This window comes from Cydia amplana, chromosome 2 (assembly GCF_948474715.1).
Source record: "Cydia amplana chromosome 2, ilCydAmpl1.1, whole genome shotgun sequence".
Lineage (NCBI taxonomy): Eukaryota > Metazoa > Arthropoda > Insecta > Lepidoptera > Tortricidae > Cydia > Cydia amplana.
In genome coordinates, this window is record NC_086070.1 from 18,136,332 (window position 1) to 18,155,184 (window position 18,853).

Below are 18,853 nucleotides of genomic sequence, written 5' to 3' on the forward strand. Positions count from 1 at the left end.
TCTGGAGACCGATTAAATGTATTGTTTATTGTTGTAGATTCTATTATAAAGATAGAAAAGCGTACAATTTTTTTTAATGTGTCGTTCAGTGAAAAAGGGACCTTAAAAAATTATCACAGCCAGCCTCGTGTTTGTATAGAAGCATACTCGTATTTAGTTAGTGCCAACCACTCCATGGACTCCATGGTCCCTGTTCTTAACTAATAAGAAGTAAACTGTAAGTATTCTTTAATAATTATACTTGCTTATTACATTATACAACACTTTAATTTTGCGTCTTGTGTATTAATACAGTTCCTTCCCCCGACACATGAATGGGTACATTTCGTCATTCACGTATATATGTCAGTTTCAACCATATTCTGGCCACAGCAGGGTTGTCAGAACAGTTTGGAAACAGTCGTCTGCTCTTTGCTTTCATTCCCAAGAAGACGGACTGAGCAAGTTTAAAGAGGAACTAAAGTCTGACCCCAAACATATAATCCTATCCTGATAAGGCTGCTTCTATTTCAGTAGTCGATTCATGTAAAGAATTATTTCGGGCATTTTTTAATTATTTAGCAACGGCTTTATCTGTAAGTATCACTTTACAAGGTTATTTCACCTATCATCATATAAAGGTATAATAAAGTTTTGGCGAATGCTATTTATTTACTGCTATTGCTCCATCCTGTAGGAGCTTGAATCCTTGTATCGGCCAGGCTAAAAAGGGTCCATGCTTAGATCTCACTTTTATACACCTTATATTAAATGGGGAACCCGGGTTCAAATTCTAGAAGGCATTTATTTGTCTGTTTATCGTGAATCCTCCTCCTGAATTACCTATGGATGTTTTGAGTGTATGTATTAAATATATATGATATATATCATGTAGTACCCACATCACAAGTCTTATTGAGCTTACAGTATTACAAGGTCGATCGAGAGAATGCTTGGAATACGAGTACGACTCCTGGTTTTTCAGGGCCCGATAGAAATAAATTAGAGTTTAATTTACCATGACGGTAAGCTTCACTTATAACCACTGATCTTTTAGTGAAACTCATTTCTTTACCACTAGGTAAATCATTTTGAGACACTGTGTTGACAAAACTTCGAAGAGTTAAAAGTCCTTATTTATGCCATCACGAAATTGTGCAGAGAAACATGTCACAAGTAATGTTCCTCGTGAGATTCCGAATACTCCAAGAACCATGAAAAGTCCGATTCATTTAATATGATGGCCCTAGTTGCAGATGCTGTAAAACAGTCATTGCAAGGTATTGATACGCACAGTAGACACGAACGTAGTCATAGCAGCTAGACTAGATTCATGCGTACAAATATTTCCCCAACTACAGGAATTGTGGGCTCACGTTGACACAGTGGAAAACACAATTATATCACATGACACACCATTGCATCCAGGTCATGGAATTATATTTTAAGCTAATAAAATTATCTATTCTATAAGCTAAGTAAACTATCTTTTATTTACCCTAAAAGAGCGGAAGTCTTACCCCTGTTTCGAGCATTCAGTGGAAAGGGGAGAAAAAGTGAATTCGAAGCATGGAATCTGTTCAGAGTTCAACCAAACCACTACAAGGATTCAAGCTCTTACAAGATGGAGCAATAGCAGTGGCTAAAAGCATTCCCCTAAAATACTAAAATGTTATTATATGATCGGTAATAAGTGCAATATTGAAGAAGGCAAGTTACACCGGGATATTGAAATGAAGAGTTGTATAATGTTATACCTGTTCTGTGAGATTAAGTCACTGCTAAGTTATTTTATTATTAAAATCCATAATGTATACCTTAATTACCTAAATAATGTATACTTCTAACAAAAGGGAGCCATATAAATGCCCTATTACGCGCAGTGTACCGAGGGGTTGATGTTTAGGTTCAGACGTTAGTTCGTCGTCAAACTTGCTCAGTCCGTCAGACTTCTTGGGATTGGAAGCAAGAAGCAGACGACGGGTTCCACACTGGTCTGACACCTGCTTTGGTCAGAATATGGTTGAAACTGACCAGAAGTAAATGCAAACCGGAATAAAAAACGCGATTCAACTACATGAATGATGAAATGTACGCATTTATGTGTCTGGGGAAGGAACTGTATAACGACACAAGACGCAAAATTAAAGTGTGGTAGGGTAATTCGCCAGTAACTGGCCACTTTTAGTAACTAGCCTCCGAAAACCAAAAATTCATTTTAGGCTAGCCAGTGGCCAGTTATTGAAAGCTGGCCAGTTTTTGGAACCTTATACTAAAATGAATTCTGCTTATAGGTGAATAGAATTCATTTTTAGTTTAGAGCGGCTAGTTATTAAAGCGGCCAGTTACTGGCAAATTATTCTATAATGTAATAAGTAAGTAGATTAAATAATACTTACAGTTTACTTCTTATTCATTGAGAACAGGGACCATGGAGTCCATGGAGTGGTTGGAATTAACTATGCTTCTATACAAAAGAGAGGCTCTATGATAAATTTTTCCAAGGTCCCTTTTTCACTGAACGACACATTTTTTTTTCTAATCAAATATTATGTTCGCCTTTCTATCTTTAATATATGATCTACAATAATAAACAACACATTTAGTCGGTCTCCAGAGTGTGTACTTCGGATGTTGTCTATATCGATGCCTATGTCGGTAACAAGATATTCACCGGCGCGGGACGATATATGTTTTTTTAATGCAATTTCTTTTTCATAAAGGTAAGTAAAAGTTATGTTTTTAAAATCTACATTAAATAGTCTTTATCGTCATATTTTTTGTATGTAGAAAAACCAAGCAGTTTAATTTTGACAATAAATAAAAAACCAAAATTACACTTGAAAAAATATTTTATTGTGTTTTTTTTTTAATTTTTCTACAAATTGCAATTTTTTTATACCAGAAATGAATTCTACGTTATTGATTTATCCGAAATTGATACCAAATATGACCTATTAGCTAAACGGGGCCTGTTAGAATTTTTAGAATGAAGCCGGGCGGGGCGCTACTTGACCCCCCCCCCCTCTCGGGCTTAAGCGGGGGGTCCCTCGGGCTACCGATCTTAATCGGCTTATTTTGATATAAGGAACAACTGTGCCAAGTTTCATGCTTTAATCAAGCAAAAAAAGGTTCGACCTTTTTTTGTTACTTAAAACCTTAACTAAAACTTTTGTACATATTCCAAAAAATATTTTGCACTTTCATTGAGTAACTAAGGGTTCCTAATTGAAAAACAAAACAAATGCTTCTGGGTCTCAGGAGGATATGATAAATTCCTCTATTCTTTAAACCCTAATAGAGGGCTAAAAAGTAAGTATCGACTAAATACATTTATTTAGTATCAGAGCCATCTAGTCAAAATCACGCAAAGCGCGCCAAACGCCATCCAGTGGGTGGCGATGGAACCACTGCGAACTCCTGCGGAGGCTCGTTTTGGTCGGATGTACACATTGCTGAAAGGTTTCTTGAAAGTACTTAGGAAAATAACTAGGTGGCGCTAGTGTAAACAATAACTTAACCCCTCATAAATGCTTAGACACGGATCCGTGCGTGGGAATTTTAATGTTGTTGTAAATGTCAAGGTCACTTTTTCAATTATCAAATTTGACAGGCAGCATACGAGGGGTTAAAATAAGTAGCATGAGGAAAATAACACATATTATAATACCTTTTAATAAACTTAACATTTGACCAAATATATTGTTTCTCTATTATTACAATATGTTTGCCATACGATTAAATAAATAATTTTGACCAAATTAAGAATTTCCTCTTATTAAATTTTGTCATCAGTTAAAATTAAAATAGTGAAAAGTTGAAAACCGTAGGAAACGTAATAAATACTTGCCCATCATATTACTCACCATATCGTCAGCATATGTGTTTGCTACGCGGCCGTCCGCTGCTCACCGCAGATTACCTGCAACCAAACACCAGTTTTATCTTGAGAAATTAGGTGATATTGTTTAAATAACGTGTTTTATTATAATCTAATTTTGCAAAGTTTGAATAAGTACTGATAATTTTCGTCTCTAATAGGTATACGTGCATACCACAATACTCCTACTACACAACATCAACAATAACGCCAAATAGCCAAAATTGTTGCCGAGAGTCAAACTTGTTAGGTATTTCATTAGTTCACAGCAATGATATTATCTATCTATATATATAAATGCAAGTGTCCTGACTGACTGACTGACTGACTGACTGATTCATCAACGCAGAGCCGAAACTACAAAAGCTAGAAAGTTGAAATTTGCACACTAGGTTGCATTTGTAAAGTGTACAAGAGATAAGAAGCGATTTTGAAAAATTCAACCCCTAAGGGGGTTAAAAAGGGGATGAAAGGTTGTATGGGGTTCAAGTTTTAGTTTAAGCTAGGAATTTGAAACTTTGTGAAAATGTATTATATTAAAAAACAAGAAAACTAATTTCAGCGTTTTCGAAAATTCATCCCCCAAGGTGGTGAAAAAGGGGTTGATAGTTTGTATGGAGATCAAATATTTTTTTGAGTGTGTGACTTTAAACTTTGTATATGGGTATATTATTATAAGACAGGAAAAGTAATTTCAGCGTTTTTGAAAATTCATCCCCTAACAAGGTTAAAAAGGGGTTGAAAGTTTGAATCCATTACAAATGCTTTGAAACTTCTTAGAAAGGCATAATAGCCGATTATAAAAAAAGTAATTGCGACGTTTTAGGAAATTCAACCCCTAAGGGGGTAAAAAAGGGGATGAAACTTTGTCTTGGGGTGCAAATTTTATTTTAAGCTAGGACCTTGAAACTTTGCAAAAAGGTATTAAATTAAAAAACAAGAAAACTAATTTCAGCTTTTTTAAAAATTTATCCCCCGAGGTGGTGAAAAAGGGGTTGAAAGTTTGTACGGAGATCAAATATTATTGAGAGTGCGGGACTTGAGTCTTTGTATAAAGCCATATTATTAAAACTCAAGAAAAGTAATTTCAGCGTTTTTAAAAATTCATCCCTTAAAAGGGTTAAAAAGGGGATGAAAGGTTGTATGGGGTTCAAGATTTATTTTAAGCTGGGAATTTGAAACTTTGTAAAAATGTATTATATTAAAAAATAAGAAAACTAATTTCAGCGTTTTCGGAAATTCATCCCCTAAGGTGGTGAAAAAGGGGTTGAAAGTTTGTATGGAGATCAAATATTTTTGTGAGTGTGTGACTTTAAACTTTGTATATGAGTATATTATTATAAGACAGGAAAAGTAATTTCAGCGTTTTTGAAAATTTTTCCCCTAACAGGGTTAAAAAGGGGTTGAAAGTTTGAATTCACTACAAATGCTTTGAAACTTCTTAGAAAGGCATAATAGCCGATTGCAAAAAAAGGAATTGCGACGTTTTAGGAAATTAAACCCCTGAGGGGGTAAAACAGGGGATGAATCTTTGTCTTGGGGTGTAAATTTTATTTTAAGATAGGACCTTGAAACTTCGCAAAAAGGTATTAAATTAAAAAACAACAAAAAAAAATTCAGTGTTTTTAAAAATTCATCCCCCGAGGTGGTGATAAAGGGGTTGAAAGTTTGTACGGAGATCAAATATTTTTTAGAGTGCGGGACTTGAATCTTTGTATAAAGCCATATTATTAATTCTCAAGAAAAGTAATTTCAGCGTTTTCAAAAATTCATCCCTTAAAAGGGTTAAAAAGGGGTTGAAAGATTGTATAGGGTTTAAATTTTATTTTAAGCTACGAATTTGTAACTTCGTAAAAAGTTATTTCATTAAAAGAGAAGAAAACTCATGTTAGCGTTTTTCAAAATTCAACATTTAAGGTGGTGAAAAAGGGGTTGAAAATTTGTATGGAGGTCAAATATTATTGAGAGTGCGGGACTTGAGTCTTTGTATAAAGCCATATTATTAAAACTCAAGAAAAGTAATTTCAGCGTTTTTAAAAATTCATCCCTTAAAAGGGTTAAAAAGGGGATGAAAGGTTGTATGGGGTTCAAGATTTATTTTAAGCTAGGAATTTGAAACTTTGTAAAAATGTATTATATTAAAAAATAAGAAAACTAATTTCAGCGTTTTCGGAAATTCATCCCCTAAGGTGGTGAAAAAGGGGTTGAAAGTTTGTATAGAGATCAAATATTTTTGTGAGTGTGTGACTTTAAACTTTGTATATGGGTATATTATTATAAGACAGGAAAAGTAATTTCAGCGTTTTTGAAAATTTTTCCCCTAACAGGGTTAAAAAGGGGTTGAAAGTTTGAATCCACTACAAATGCTTTGAAACTTCTTAGAAAGGCATAATAGCCGATAACAAAAAAAGGAATTGCGACTTTTTAGGAAATTAAACCCCTGAGGGGGTAAAAAAGGGGATGAAACTTTGTCTTGGGGTGTAAATTTTATTTTAAGATAGGACCTTAAAACTTCGCAAAAAGGTATTAAATTAAAAAACAACAAAACAAATTTCAGTGTTTTTAAAAAAAATTCCCCCGAGGTGGTGATAAAGGGGTTAAAAGTTTGTACGGAGATCAAATATTTTTTAGAGTGCGGGACTTGAATCTTTGTATAAAGCCATATTATTAATTCTCAAGAAAAGTAATTTCAGCGTTTTCAAAAATTCATCCCTTAAAAGGGTTAAAAAGGGGTTGAAAGATTGTATAGGGTTTAAATTTTATTTTAAGCTACGAATTTGTAACTTCGTAAAAAGTTATTTCATTAAAAGAGAAGAAAACTCATGTTAGCATTTTTCAAAATTCAACATTTAAGGTGGTGAAAAAGGGGTTGAAAATTTGTATGGAGGTCAATATTTTTTGTAAGTACGGGACTTGAATCTTTGTATAATGACATATTATTCGAATACGAGAAAAGTAACTTCAGCGATTTTAAAAATTCATACCCTATAAGGGTCCAAAAGGGGTTGAAAGTTTGTATAGGGTTCAAATTTTATTTAAAGCTAAGAACTTGAAACTTTGTAAAAAGGTATTTTATTAAAAAACAAAAAACCTATTCAGCGTTTTTAAAAATACATCCCCCGAGGAGGTGAAAAAGGGGTTGAAAGTTTGTATGGCGATCAAATATTTTTGAGAGTGCGAGACTTAAATCTTTGTACAACGCCATAGTATTAGAACACAAGAAAACTTATTTCAGCGTTTTTAAAAATTCATCCCATAACAGGGTTAAAAAGGGGTTGAAAGATTGTATAGGTTATAATTTTATTTAAAGCTACGAACTTGAAGCTTCGTAAAAAGGTATTTTATTAAGAGAAAAGAAAACTAATTTCAGAGTCTTTGATAATTCATCCCCCAAGGTGGTGAAGGGGGTCGAAAATTTGTATGGAACCCAAATATTTATTGGAGTGCGGGACTTGAATCGTTGTATAAAGGCATATTATTACAATACAAGAAAAGTAATTTCAGCGTTTTTAAAAATTCATCCCCTAAAAGTTTAAACAGGGGTTGAGAGTTGGTAGAGGGTTCAAATTTTATTTAAAGCTAGGAACTTCAAACTTCGTAAATAGGTAGTTAGGTAGTAGGTTTTATTAAATAGTGGACTTGAAAATCTTCTGGGGGTTGAGAGAGATTATATCGAGATTATCGAGAACAATTTTATTCAGTTAGGGGCTCGAAACTTTGTAGCCAGGTTGTGAAAGACAAATCTCATGCGTTGTATAATAATTAACAAATGATTAACCGTCCCTACTGCTATCTTTTGCTGCATAATGTTCTAAGCTAATGTAGAATTTATAACCACCAATATACAAATCCACGCGTACGAAGTCGCGGGCAACAGCTAGTATAACCATAGATAGGTTATAGTCATACTTGAGGAGCGCAAAAAATACTTCCATATTTATTTCTGTGCCTACGAAGAAATCTGTTATTTTTTATTAATTTTCTCATTTCATTCACCTTTGTCACACTCGTTGTTAAACATAAGCTCGTCTCTTTCTCTTTCGGTATGCGGGAGCTCGTTAGCACGGGCACATTTCTCGCTTGTCCAGCCGCGACTAAAGGCAACTTGTCCAATTTGTCACAAGTTAAGCGCTTCAATTTTGGAACGCCTATAACCTATCTTGAGTTATAAATCATTGGTTCACAGTAGTTAGTGATGTAAGAAATAAATCATCTCTCTTAGGCATACGGAGTACTTAATACCAATCCCTGCACTATTTGCGTTGTTGAACACGGTACCCTTGAGCTGTGATGCGAAGTATAGCAGACTGCAGTACCAGATTGTGGGCATGTCACCATAAACGTCAATTTCTTATGAAACTATGACGATTATGGTGGCATGCCCACAGTTTGTCACTTCAAAGTATGTGCTGTATGTGCAGTGCAGAGTTACCTTCGACGGGCTCTAGTATCATTACAAAGAGTTTTCTGTAATACCTACAGTCCTACAGTTATACACCCAGCCGCAACATTGTGTGACAACTTAATTAATTAATTAATTAATGTGTCCATGCAATTTCGTAGCTCGCTGTAAAAGTCAAAATAGGTATAGATCCTAAAATAAGGTCAAAAACTAAAATAAAATTTAGTGTGGTGTAATTTTTTTGCATAAAACGTCATATTAAATCTCTTCTTGTTATTTTCAAACATTATTTCGCGGCTAAATACGCTTTCCCTCTTGAAAAGCGTTATATGACGTGATTCCTTCAAAATTTCTCGGGGTTTACAGTATACATATTTGCCTGTAGTATGCTATAATACCCGCAACTTACGCTGGAAGTATCCCGTGAAATACGGGAATCAAGAAAAGTAATCAAATTCGCACTAATCTCATTCCGCGCCGAGTTTAAAGTTAACGTGGATTTATAAAGAGGAAGGGCGACGAATTTTTTCATTAAAACATCATAGCTTGCAGATAGGATTGCCAGATGGTCGGGATTTGGCGGGATTCTCCCGATTTTTAGCATGTGCTCCCGATTCCCGACCAAGTGAAATATGTCCCGAAAAACAGCTTCACGTTATAAAACAATAATTTCAAGTTCCGAACTGAGGGCCTACCGCGAACCACGTTAAACGTGTTGCCTCTCTGTCGCATTTGTAAATTCGTACGTAAGTGTGACAGGGAGGCAACACGTCGAACGTGGTTCGCGGTAGGTCCTCTGTCGTCAAGCGAGCGAGCGACCCGTGTCAAGCGCGTCAGCGTTATAAAAACGTCTATGGGCAGAGCAGTTGACATAGTGCCAATAGTGTAAAATATCGTTGTTTTTAATACAATTACTTTAATTTGAATGTTTTTTTGTCCCGACTTAAGTCTCAAAATCCCGAAAAATTTATATTTTTTCCCGATAATACCTTTTACCTTTTTTGCCTTTCGATCTGGCAACCCTACTTGCAGATAATCTTTTTCAACAATGAAAGATTCAGGATTTATTCCCAATAAGCTTCAGGATTCTTGGCGTTTTAAAAAATGGGAGTTCTCTTAATGAGCTCGGTGATCATGAAGCCTTAGAGAAAAATGTTGACCCTTTTGCTATTGAAAATATAATATTAAAACGCACACGTAGGTATAGTATCTGTATGTAGTTTGGCACAAAATCCAATTACAAATATCATGCAAGGCTTACAATGCACCAGTGTCTCCAAACTGTACTATTTTCCTCTAACCACTTAATTATTGATTAAGTATCTTCAAAATGGAGTTCATTAGAAGACCGATGTCTTTGCGAAATTATATGGTCAGCAATGTACTCTTCAAATTGCCGGAGATGAACAGAATCCCGGCGTATGTATACTGGTCACGGTATTCAGGGCGGATGACGTCATACTTTTGAGGCTGTGCTTGCGCATGAAGTTGATTCTGATTTCACAATTTGTTAATGTTTTGATCTTGTTACGATACGACCGTAAATTTTTTTTTTAAGAATAAGTGCGAGCGAGATACTTAATGACACGACTTCTCAATGCAATTCGCGTGAGCGAGCCGCAAGGTCATATCATAACAAAACCTTAACAAATAGTTATTCAGTATCGGCCTCCATAATGTCTTACAATGTGCTACGCGGCTACGGTGTAGTTAGAGTTCTACGCGGAGGCTTTATAGAACTAAAGAAGAACATGCTACGGGTGCTCCACTTCCTTTACCTACTAGCAGCGATGCATATGTTCTCGTCTATTTAGTAAGAGCATTTTATGAGAATACCCCATTTGTACAAAAATAATGATTTAGACAAATTCGCGATAGACTCGATTATAAATATGTTTTGATAGATTAAACATTACTAATTTGGGACCCATTACTAGCAATTAATCGTTTGATTTACATGTGTTAAAATTATTAAAATAATTGATTTGGTTTTCACTAGTACAACCTTCATCAGGGCTAGTACACCATCAAGCTCACAAATAATTTGACTTAAAAACAATAACACTCGCTGCAGATTATTCAGCAATATTTTAGGGACCCAAATTAACTTCATTTTTCCTACTTTGACAATTTGAAACAAAACAACCACTATCAGTATTGAAAGCAAAACCAACCGTCAACGCGCCCTGCTGAGCTCAAACAATGATTTATTCCGCGCAAAGTTGATTTCAAAAGGGCCGCTGGCGGGGGGCATTTATAAAAAATTGAAGAGCGAAGACATCGCCGCGATAAGAGTAGAAATAAATTAGCGTGAAAACGCGATACTAAATATTGGAAAAACCTGTGAAACTCGATCCCGCTCTCATATAAAATTAAAGCTCCGACACGGCCCAATAAATTGAAATAAGGCATAAAAGCTTATACAAACAAATCGGCGAAAATTAGGTCGCTCAAACAGACATCGGAGCTATATTTGGCGCAATACAGAAACTGTTCGGAATCCGAAGCCATTGGAGCGCGAATGATTTACTATTAGATGCAGGCTCTATCAGATTAATAGAAAGATGAATTCTTTAAAACTTGACCCTCTTACCGTAGTTGCACTACCTTAAACCTGATTGATATTGGTATCGATTTCGGCAAACAATTAAATTCGGAAATTATCAATAAAAACAGTTTTTAATTGTATTTTTGTTGATAATTGCAGAATTTCGTATATTAACGGCAAGTACGAAATTCAATTAAATTAATCATAATTCTACCTAAATTCTCAATTCTTGCCAAAGATATGTACTTACCTAATTTATTAGTTTAGCATTATTAGTTTATTGTCTTAAAGAAAGTCTTAATTAAGGAACCGAATATTTTTGTTAAAAGATGTTTTCCTAGGACCAATTATGTTTAATTACCTTTTTTTATTGGTTGGTTGGTTCGTGACCTGGCACTGAAAACATTAAAATAAAATTCAGTCTATTATAGATCCCACTATTAGGCACAGGACTCCTCTCATGCGCGAAAGGGCTCGGGCTATAGTCACAACGCTGGCCGCGGGTTTTTCTTCGTTATATTTTGAAAAAAACTTGTAGTACCTATATTTTATTAATTAATTATATCTGGGAGACCGAGATTTACTCGGAAAACATACAAAAACTCAAAAATGCGCGTTTCCCCAGAGAAAAGACCTAGTCAGATCGATTTTTAGCCCCAGAAACCCCTATAAAGCAAATTTCATCGAAACCGTTAAAGCCGTTTCCGAGGTCCAAGAAATATATAAATAAACAAGAATTGCTCATTTAAAGGTATAAGATAAATGCTATTAATGTAATATTGGCATATTATATAATCTGTGATATTGGTACCATTCCGATTCAAACCGCTTAAACAACATAACAGTTAAAAAAATTGCTTCTATTGCCTACTGTATTTCCAATTTGTGTCCACTCTATAGGACTACAGCAGGCGTGGTTCACTCCGTGATTTCGTCGCTTTGCTATCCGTTCCACACCAATTTTGGGGAAAGCCATAAGCCGCGCGTGGCGCTGTCGCCACCTAGCGGCCATATCTGTGCTGTAGGGCTATGATGGTCGACTGTATAAATGATATAGTTGTATAAATGATGATAAAACTGACATTTTATCCAGTTCTTATTGATTTGTCGTCTTTTCCACTTTTGACAGCGATAGTCGTTAAACGATTAACTGCATAACATGCTCGTTGGATAATATGTCACTTGTCTACTTTTCCAACTTAAACTTAGTTGATAAGTGGATAAGTTAAATGATATAAAAGTCACTTGTCTAGATTTATACATTTTTATAACATTCATACCGTTTTGTCCACTTTGACAGCGATAGATGGTAAATGGCTACGTTTGTTGGATAGTTAGACATATAGTCGATTTTTGACGGCTAGCCTTTGATTAATTTATCGTGGTGCTCACTGGGCACGATAAGGACGATAAGGTGCTCTCATGGTATAGAAGTGGTGAAAAATACAATTTTTAGGGCTCACTCGTGCGTCTGTCTGTCCGTCTGTCACAGCCTATTTTCACGGAAACGACTAGACCAATTAAGTTGAAATTTAGTACACATATGTAAATTAGTGACCCCTCACCCAAAGACGGACATGGCTTCCTCGCGTTGTCCCGGAATTTTGCCACAGCTCATGGGAGCCTGGGCAGCTTGGCAGCTAATCCCAGGAACTGGCGTGGGCACTAGTTTTTACGAGAGCGACTGCCATCTGACCTTCCAACCCAGAGGGTAAACTAGGCCCGTATTGTGGGATTAGTCCGGTTTCCTCACGATGTTTTCCTTCTCCGAAAAGGGACTGGTAAATATCAAACGATATTTCGTACATAAGTTCCGAAAAACTCATTGGTACGAGCCGGGGTTTGAACCCGCGACCTCTGGATTACAAGTCGCACGCTCTTACCGCTAGGCTACCAGCGATTTTTTTAAGTACAATAAATAGGTTAGAAGTTATTTAAGAAAATAGCCAATAAATTACCCCCTCCCCCCCACCTTTATCTCCGAAATTACTGGGTCTAAAATTTTGGACTCGCACTTGGCCGGTATAGTTTTTTTTTTCAAATATAATATATACTATTTGAACTCCATTTGTAATTCATATAAGAATATCATTACATTATTTGTAGGGATGGCAAAGATATCATTTCTTCTTGGCAGCTGCTGCCATGTAAGAAAAGCATCAACAAAGAAAAATTCAACGACGTGCCATAAGGGATACATGGAACCCTTTTGATATGCCCAACGAGGAGTTCCGGCACATATATAGAGTGCTCAAAGACTTGGCACTCTATTTGTGTGCCGACCTAGACGCCGACCTCAAACTCAACATGGCGACGGATTGCCGGCACATCTTAAAGTACTTAATTAAAGATATAATGTAGCACTGAGGACGTCACTTTCTGAGAACGCCACTTTCTGAGGACGTCACATTTGGAGTTCGTCACTTTTTTAGCATAGGTACGATTTAACAGTATAAAATACCAGCACGAAAGATGTATGTAATGCCAGCAACCAGATTACCTGTTCGACATACGGTCGCTTTTGTATCCTACATACATACCAACACCAATCTCTGTTTGCCTTACGCCTGACTGGTAGAGAATTCCATTTGGCAAAACGTCCTATGTTTCGTGCAATAAAGTGAAAATAGAGAGATTAATAATAATAAAAAAACAATCTAATTATGTTTAAATCAGAGTATTTAATTCAGAATACTTAAAAACTACAAGCACCAAAACATTTAGCCACAGATTGGAGTTAGGCCGGAAACAGCTTCGATTCCATACACATAAGGGCGCGTGTACAGTTGTACACGGTGCTGCCTCCGCGCCGCTGCCGCTCCTTCGCGCTATGTACACGAGACGCGTAAAACCCGCGGCGGCGGCGCGGCAGCGGACTATACTTGTCTCGTGTACATAGCGCGAAGGTGCAGCGGCGGCGCAGCGGCGGCGCGGCGGCGGGCTTTACGCGTCTCGTGTACATAGCGCGAAGGTGCGGCGGCGGCGCGGCGGCGGCGCGGAGGCGGCACCGTGTACACGCGCCCTAAATGTTTCGCACAGTAGGAACCATGATTTTATCATACGCCGCTGTGATTAGCTATCACGGCAAGCTCGCTGACACCAGTTGAAGGTCATTCCAACATATTTACATTTAATTAAACGGACTGTCGCCCCTTTTGTGACAACATATTCTTCAGCATACCGCGTCTTCTGTCATGTCTCCATAAACTCTGTTAGTCTTTTTTATCTGCGTATAAAATCAGCTCTTGCAGTTTTTTTTTTTCAGACAATATTTCCTCTCGTGTCACCTGTGGAGAATAGGCGTCCAAGGACTTTTTCTTCATAGCGTTGCCGAATTTCAGAATATATGTTCAGCCATCAATCACTTCTGCGTATGGAGTGATCCATACTCTCATAGTTCTCATGTTCTGCATATATTTAATGCAATTTATTTGTTTGTTTTCTTCCTATAGGTATAGGTTACGCAATGAATTTTTAAATTAATATTACATTGTACTTTTAGCCTGACTGACAATGAAAATCTATCATGTCGCCGATTTGACATCGCTGATTTTTTTTCTATAGATGGTCAACCAAACCTTGTCAGTAGAAAAAGGCGCGAAATTCAAATTTTCTATGGGACGATATCCCTTCGCGCCTACATTTTTAAAATTTGCCGCCTTTTTCCTCTGACAAGATCTGGTTGACCAAGTATATTTAAAATGCGAAACTACAAAATAGGTTATATCGTTTGTCAAACCACTGTCTCATTTCAAACATAGACAGAGAGAGTCATACGTCATACTATCTTTGTCTTACACTAGTACTAGCACCCAAAAGAAAAGGATGAGTATAGTTTGTATTGTTCTTATTTAATGACAAATTGGTTTGACCAACTATACTTACAAGAATGCACTTCGTTTTTCTGGTAAAATCCGACGTAATCGCGTAATAGAAAATGACAGCGTCGTACTAATTTAGTTGCAATCCAACCACAGACTTGTCATTCTCGCGCTCGCGCTTGACAGACAGCTGAAGTGTGCGAAAGGGAAGCCATCACGTATATGAACATCGCATGAGTGCGAAAGAGTCAGACTACAAATGAGAAAACGTGACCATTTTTAGGGTTCCGTAGCCAAATGGCAAAAAACGGAACCCTTATAGATTCGTCATGTCTGTCTCTCTGTCTGTCCGTCTGTCCGTCTGTCTGTCCGTCCGTATGTCACAGCCACTTTTCTCCGAAACTATAAGAACTATACTGATGAAACTTGGTAAGTAGATGTATTCTGTAAACCGCATTAAGATTTTCACACAAAAATAGGAAAAAAAAAACAATAAATTTTTGGGGTTCCCCATACTTCGAACTGAAACTCAAAAATATTTTTTTTTATCAAACCCATACGTGTGGGGTATCTATGGATAGGTCTTCAAAAATGATATTGAGATTTCTAATATCATTTTTTTCTAAACTGAATAGTTTGCGCGAGAGACACTTCCAAAGTGGTAAAATGTGTGTCCCCCCGCCTATAACTTCTAAAATAAGAGAATGATAAAACTAAAAAAAATATATGATGTACATTACCATGTAAACTTCCACCGAAAATTGGTTTGAACGAGATCTAGTAAGTAGTTTTTTTTATACGTCATAAATCGCCTAAATACGGAACCCTTCATGGGCGAGTCCGACTCGCACTTGGCCGCTTTTTTTGAGTTTGACGACGGCCGCGGACGGCCAAGAGCGTATCACCGTAATTTTCAATTTGAAAAATATACACAAATTCGGAAGAAAACTATTTGATAAAGTAATACAATGAAGATAGTGTCTTGTAGTGTACCGGATTTCAGTGTCACGGGGCCAAATAAACCTAGCAAATACTCATTTCAGAGGAATAATGATATTCCGAGCGAAATTTTCTTAACGATATTTTGTCAAATTAACAGCATAAAAAGTGTAAGAAGCCGGTTTATACAGTTGATTATAAGTTTTTCTTCCTTTGTGTGCTAATATTTTATCATATTACTCAATAATTTAAAATATTTTGTGTAAAAACATAATAAACTGTTACTTTACGCTAGGGCTTGACAAAATGTTCAGATGACAGTATCGATAACTTGTCGGTATATTAATAACTATGTAATCATTTCTTCACAAGACATAATTAAGATATTAACCTTTATAACCGACTTCAAATAATAACGAACTTTTTGAAGGTGCAGATGATTAGCAGTAAATCTAAACTTCACTTTCTATTCTAACGATTTTCGATTCGAGGTTTGTACCACCCTGTATAGAGTAGTTAATAGAGTCAGACCGAGAAAAGTCTGCAGCGATTTTGATAGCCCACGCAGTGCAAGCGTCATTTTAAACGTCAAACTTCTATGAATTTATGACGGGTAAATATAGCTGGTCAACCAAATCTTGTCAGTAAAAAAAGGCGCGAAATTCAAATTTTCTATGGAACGATATCCCTTCACGCCTACATTTTTCAAATTTGCCGCCTTTTTCTACTGTCAAGATCTGGTTGACCAAGTATAACACTTGCACTGCGTGGGCTATCAATATCGCTGCATACTTTACGAGTAGCAAGGACCTAGGACCGCCTTAGATTGCGATGGACAGTCTTTGCATCAGGAAAAATCCGGAGCGGGGGTCAAGGCCCCTTTCAAACAGGCGAGGTCCCAGCTCCCGGAGCATCCCGAAGTCTCGACACCGAGGGAGACGAATAAATACCCGCTCAGCGCCGAGTATTTATCTTTTTAGGGTTTCAGGAAAAACGGGACCCTATTACTAAGACTCCGCTGTCCGTTAGTCTGTCTGTCTATTTAGATGATATATTTCTGTTGCCAACAACAAATAATAAGTACTAACAACAAAATAAAATAAATATTTAAGTGGAGCTCCCATACAACAAACGTGATTTTGTTGCCGTTTTTTGCGTACCTAATGGTACGGAACCCTTCGTGCGCGAGTCCGACTCGCACTTGGCCGGTTTTTAAGAGACGCCGCATGCTCAGCAGCCGCTCCTGCCGACCGCATTGTACGACTAAGATGCGGGGCGGCAAAAGTACTGACGCACGTGGCGTCCCACAGGAAGCACTTACTTCTTTTCCACGGCACCAGGGTCTAGCCGTCAGGCCTTATGCCGTCCGATCGGCTAAAGCCTGGCGGCTGAAGCATACATGGGATATTAGGTAACTCTGACAATAAGGCTCTCCTAACGATGTCATTAAGAACATGGTGCCGTGGGAACCTCCCAGCGCAACGGCAGCAGCTCAAGACATGGTGGCCGTTGCTCCCCACAGTGGAACCGTAGATGCATTGGTGGGGTTGGCATAATTTAGTTGATTTTGACAGATGGTTTGACGTATAAAATTCACCGTATTTGAGGTTAATAAGGTCTACTGTCCTTAAAATTTTGTATGAATTTACAAGCAAATATGAGCCTTCGTTAATTAAGTATTGCAGCCGGTTCTACCTTAATTCGATAAGGTAGCTTATTTCAAAGACTATAAACTCTAAGTACTTAGAAATAAAGCTTCAAAAGCTTTAACCGTGGATAACTTTTAACTATCAACGTCACATGTGGATAAGTGGTGATAGGATGTCATTCATTAAAATACGCTTTAAGTAAACTTGTTTAGAATTGATTTTTCAAAAGCTCAAACCACGGATGATTTTTATCAGTCAATGGCAAAAGTAGATAAGTGGTGGAATGTGATTAAGTAATCTATTCTTTAAAATAGGCCTTAAGTCATCGAGATTAAAATTGATTTTTCAAAAGCTCAAATCATGTCACGCTATCATTAGTCACTTGTACTTTATCCTCGCGTCTTTTTACCCAATTTAATCACTTATCAGGTATTTCACATATCACGCAATAAATGATTAATGATTTGGTGACAAAGCATCATAGCCCTCCTGATCGTAACAGACGCGTTTTGTTAGAGAGTGAGTTTTCTGTACTTAGTACTATTATTTATTCTGTGACTACAGCTGCAGCCGATGAAGGCGCGCAATTAAGGCTCCTCGCTAATCCCGCAGCACAATGGCGCTAATTAACTCATTACACGCAGACCGAGATGGCTATTGTCTTTACAATTAAGCTCACCGACAAATTCAGGAAGTCCCAGTTTTAATTTTGTCTCCCTACTTGATTCAGGACCTCCTCCAAATATATTTTTAACCTGACAAGTTCGAGTCTCTCTGCCTGTGGATTGGTAACTATAGCAATGGGACTTCAACCAACTGGACGGTACGACTAGTCTGGGGAAAATCCAGGGCCTTTTTGTGATCACTGATCACACTCTCATCACACTCTGGAACGCACACATTCCACACCACACACTTTGGCGCACGCTCCATTGAGATTAGTCGAGTGGTTGAACCTAATCTGGGGTTTGAAAACAGAACGAACGAACGAACAGTTTACCGTAAGGACAGATAGGTACTTAGTTCTAGCTTCGTTCCTACGTTCACTCAACACCGTGATGAGTGTGCTGCGACCACTGTTCTTTAGGGGGCACATTGACAAACCCAACGCAAGCGCTGGGGATTCAACTTCAACGGGGTCACGGCGTACATAAAAACCATACCATAGTAATGGTTGCTTGTATTATACCACCTATACCATCGTAAATATTAACTTACTTAGGCAGAAGGGGGAGGACCCCCGCTCCGAGGCGTTTCTGGTGCAAAGGCTATCCATAGCCATCCAGCGCGGCAATGCCGCGAGTGTTATGGGCACTTTTGCACCGGAAGCATCTAGGAGCGGCAGCAATGTTTAGTTAGTAGTTAGTTTGTAAGTATGACCGTATGTATGTCTTTTTAATTGTATTTTAACCTGTCTTTTACTGCAATAAATGTTTATTTACCTTTTATATTAATATTAACTATAAACAGTACCTATGTTAGTGTTAAGCTTATACCTACAAAATATAATGTTTATTTATAAACAACTCCGCTCAGGTAATTATTATTCGCGTAGCTGTAAAAACAATAAAATTGTACACATTGTTCACTTACCGGCGGCATTGGTACTACCGATTGCAACAATAAAATGTCTTA

General features: G+C 37.2%; 1 protein-coding gene across 2 annotated transcripts in view; it reads right to left on the reverse strand.

Annotated features, from left to right (window-relative positions):
- Positions 1-18,853, reverse strand: part of LOC134659516 (dorsal-ventral patterning tolloid-like protein 1) — a 109,347-nt gene that overhangs the window by 66,850 nt on the left and 23,644 nt on the right. For both annotated transcript variants that reach the window (XM_063515187.1, XM_063515179.1), the window contains exon 2: positions 3,846-3,901. The gene's annotated coding sequence lies outside the window, so the exon portion shown is untranslated. The remainder of the gene's footprint in view (positions 1-3,845; positions 3,902-18,853) is intronic.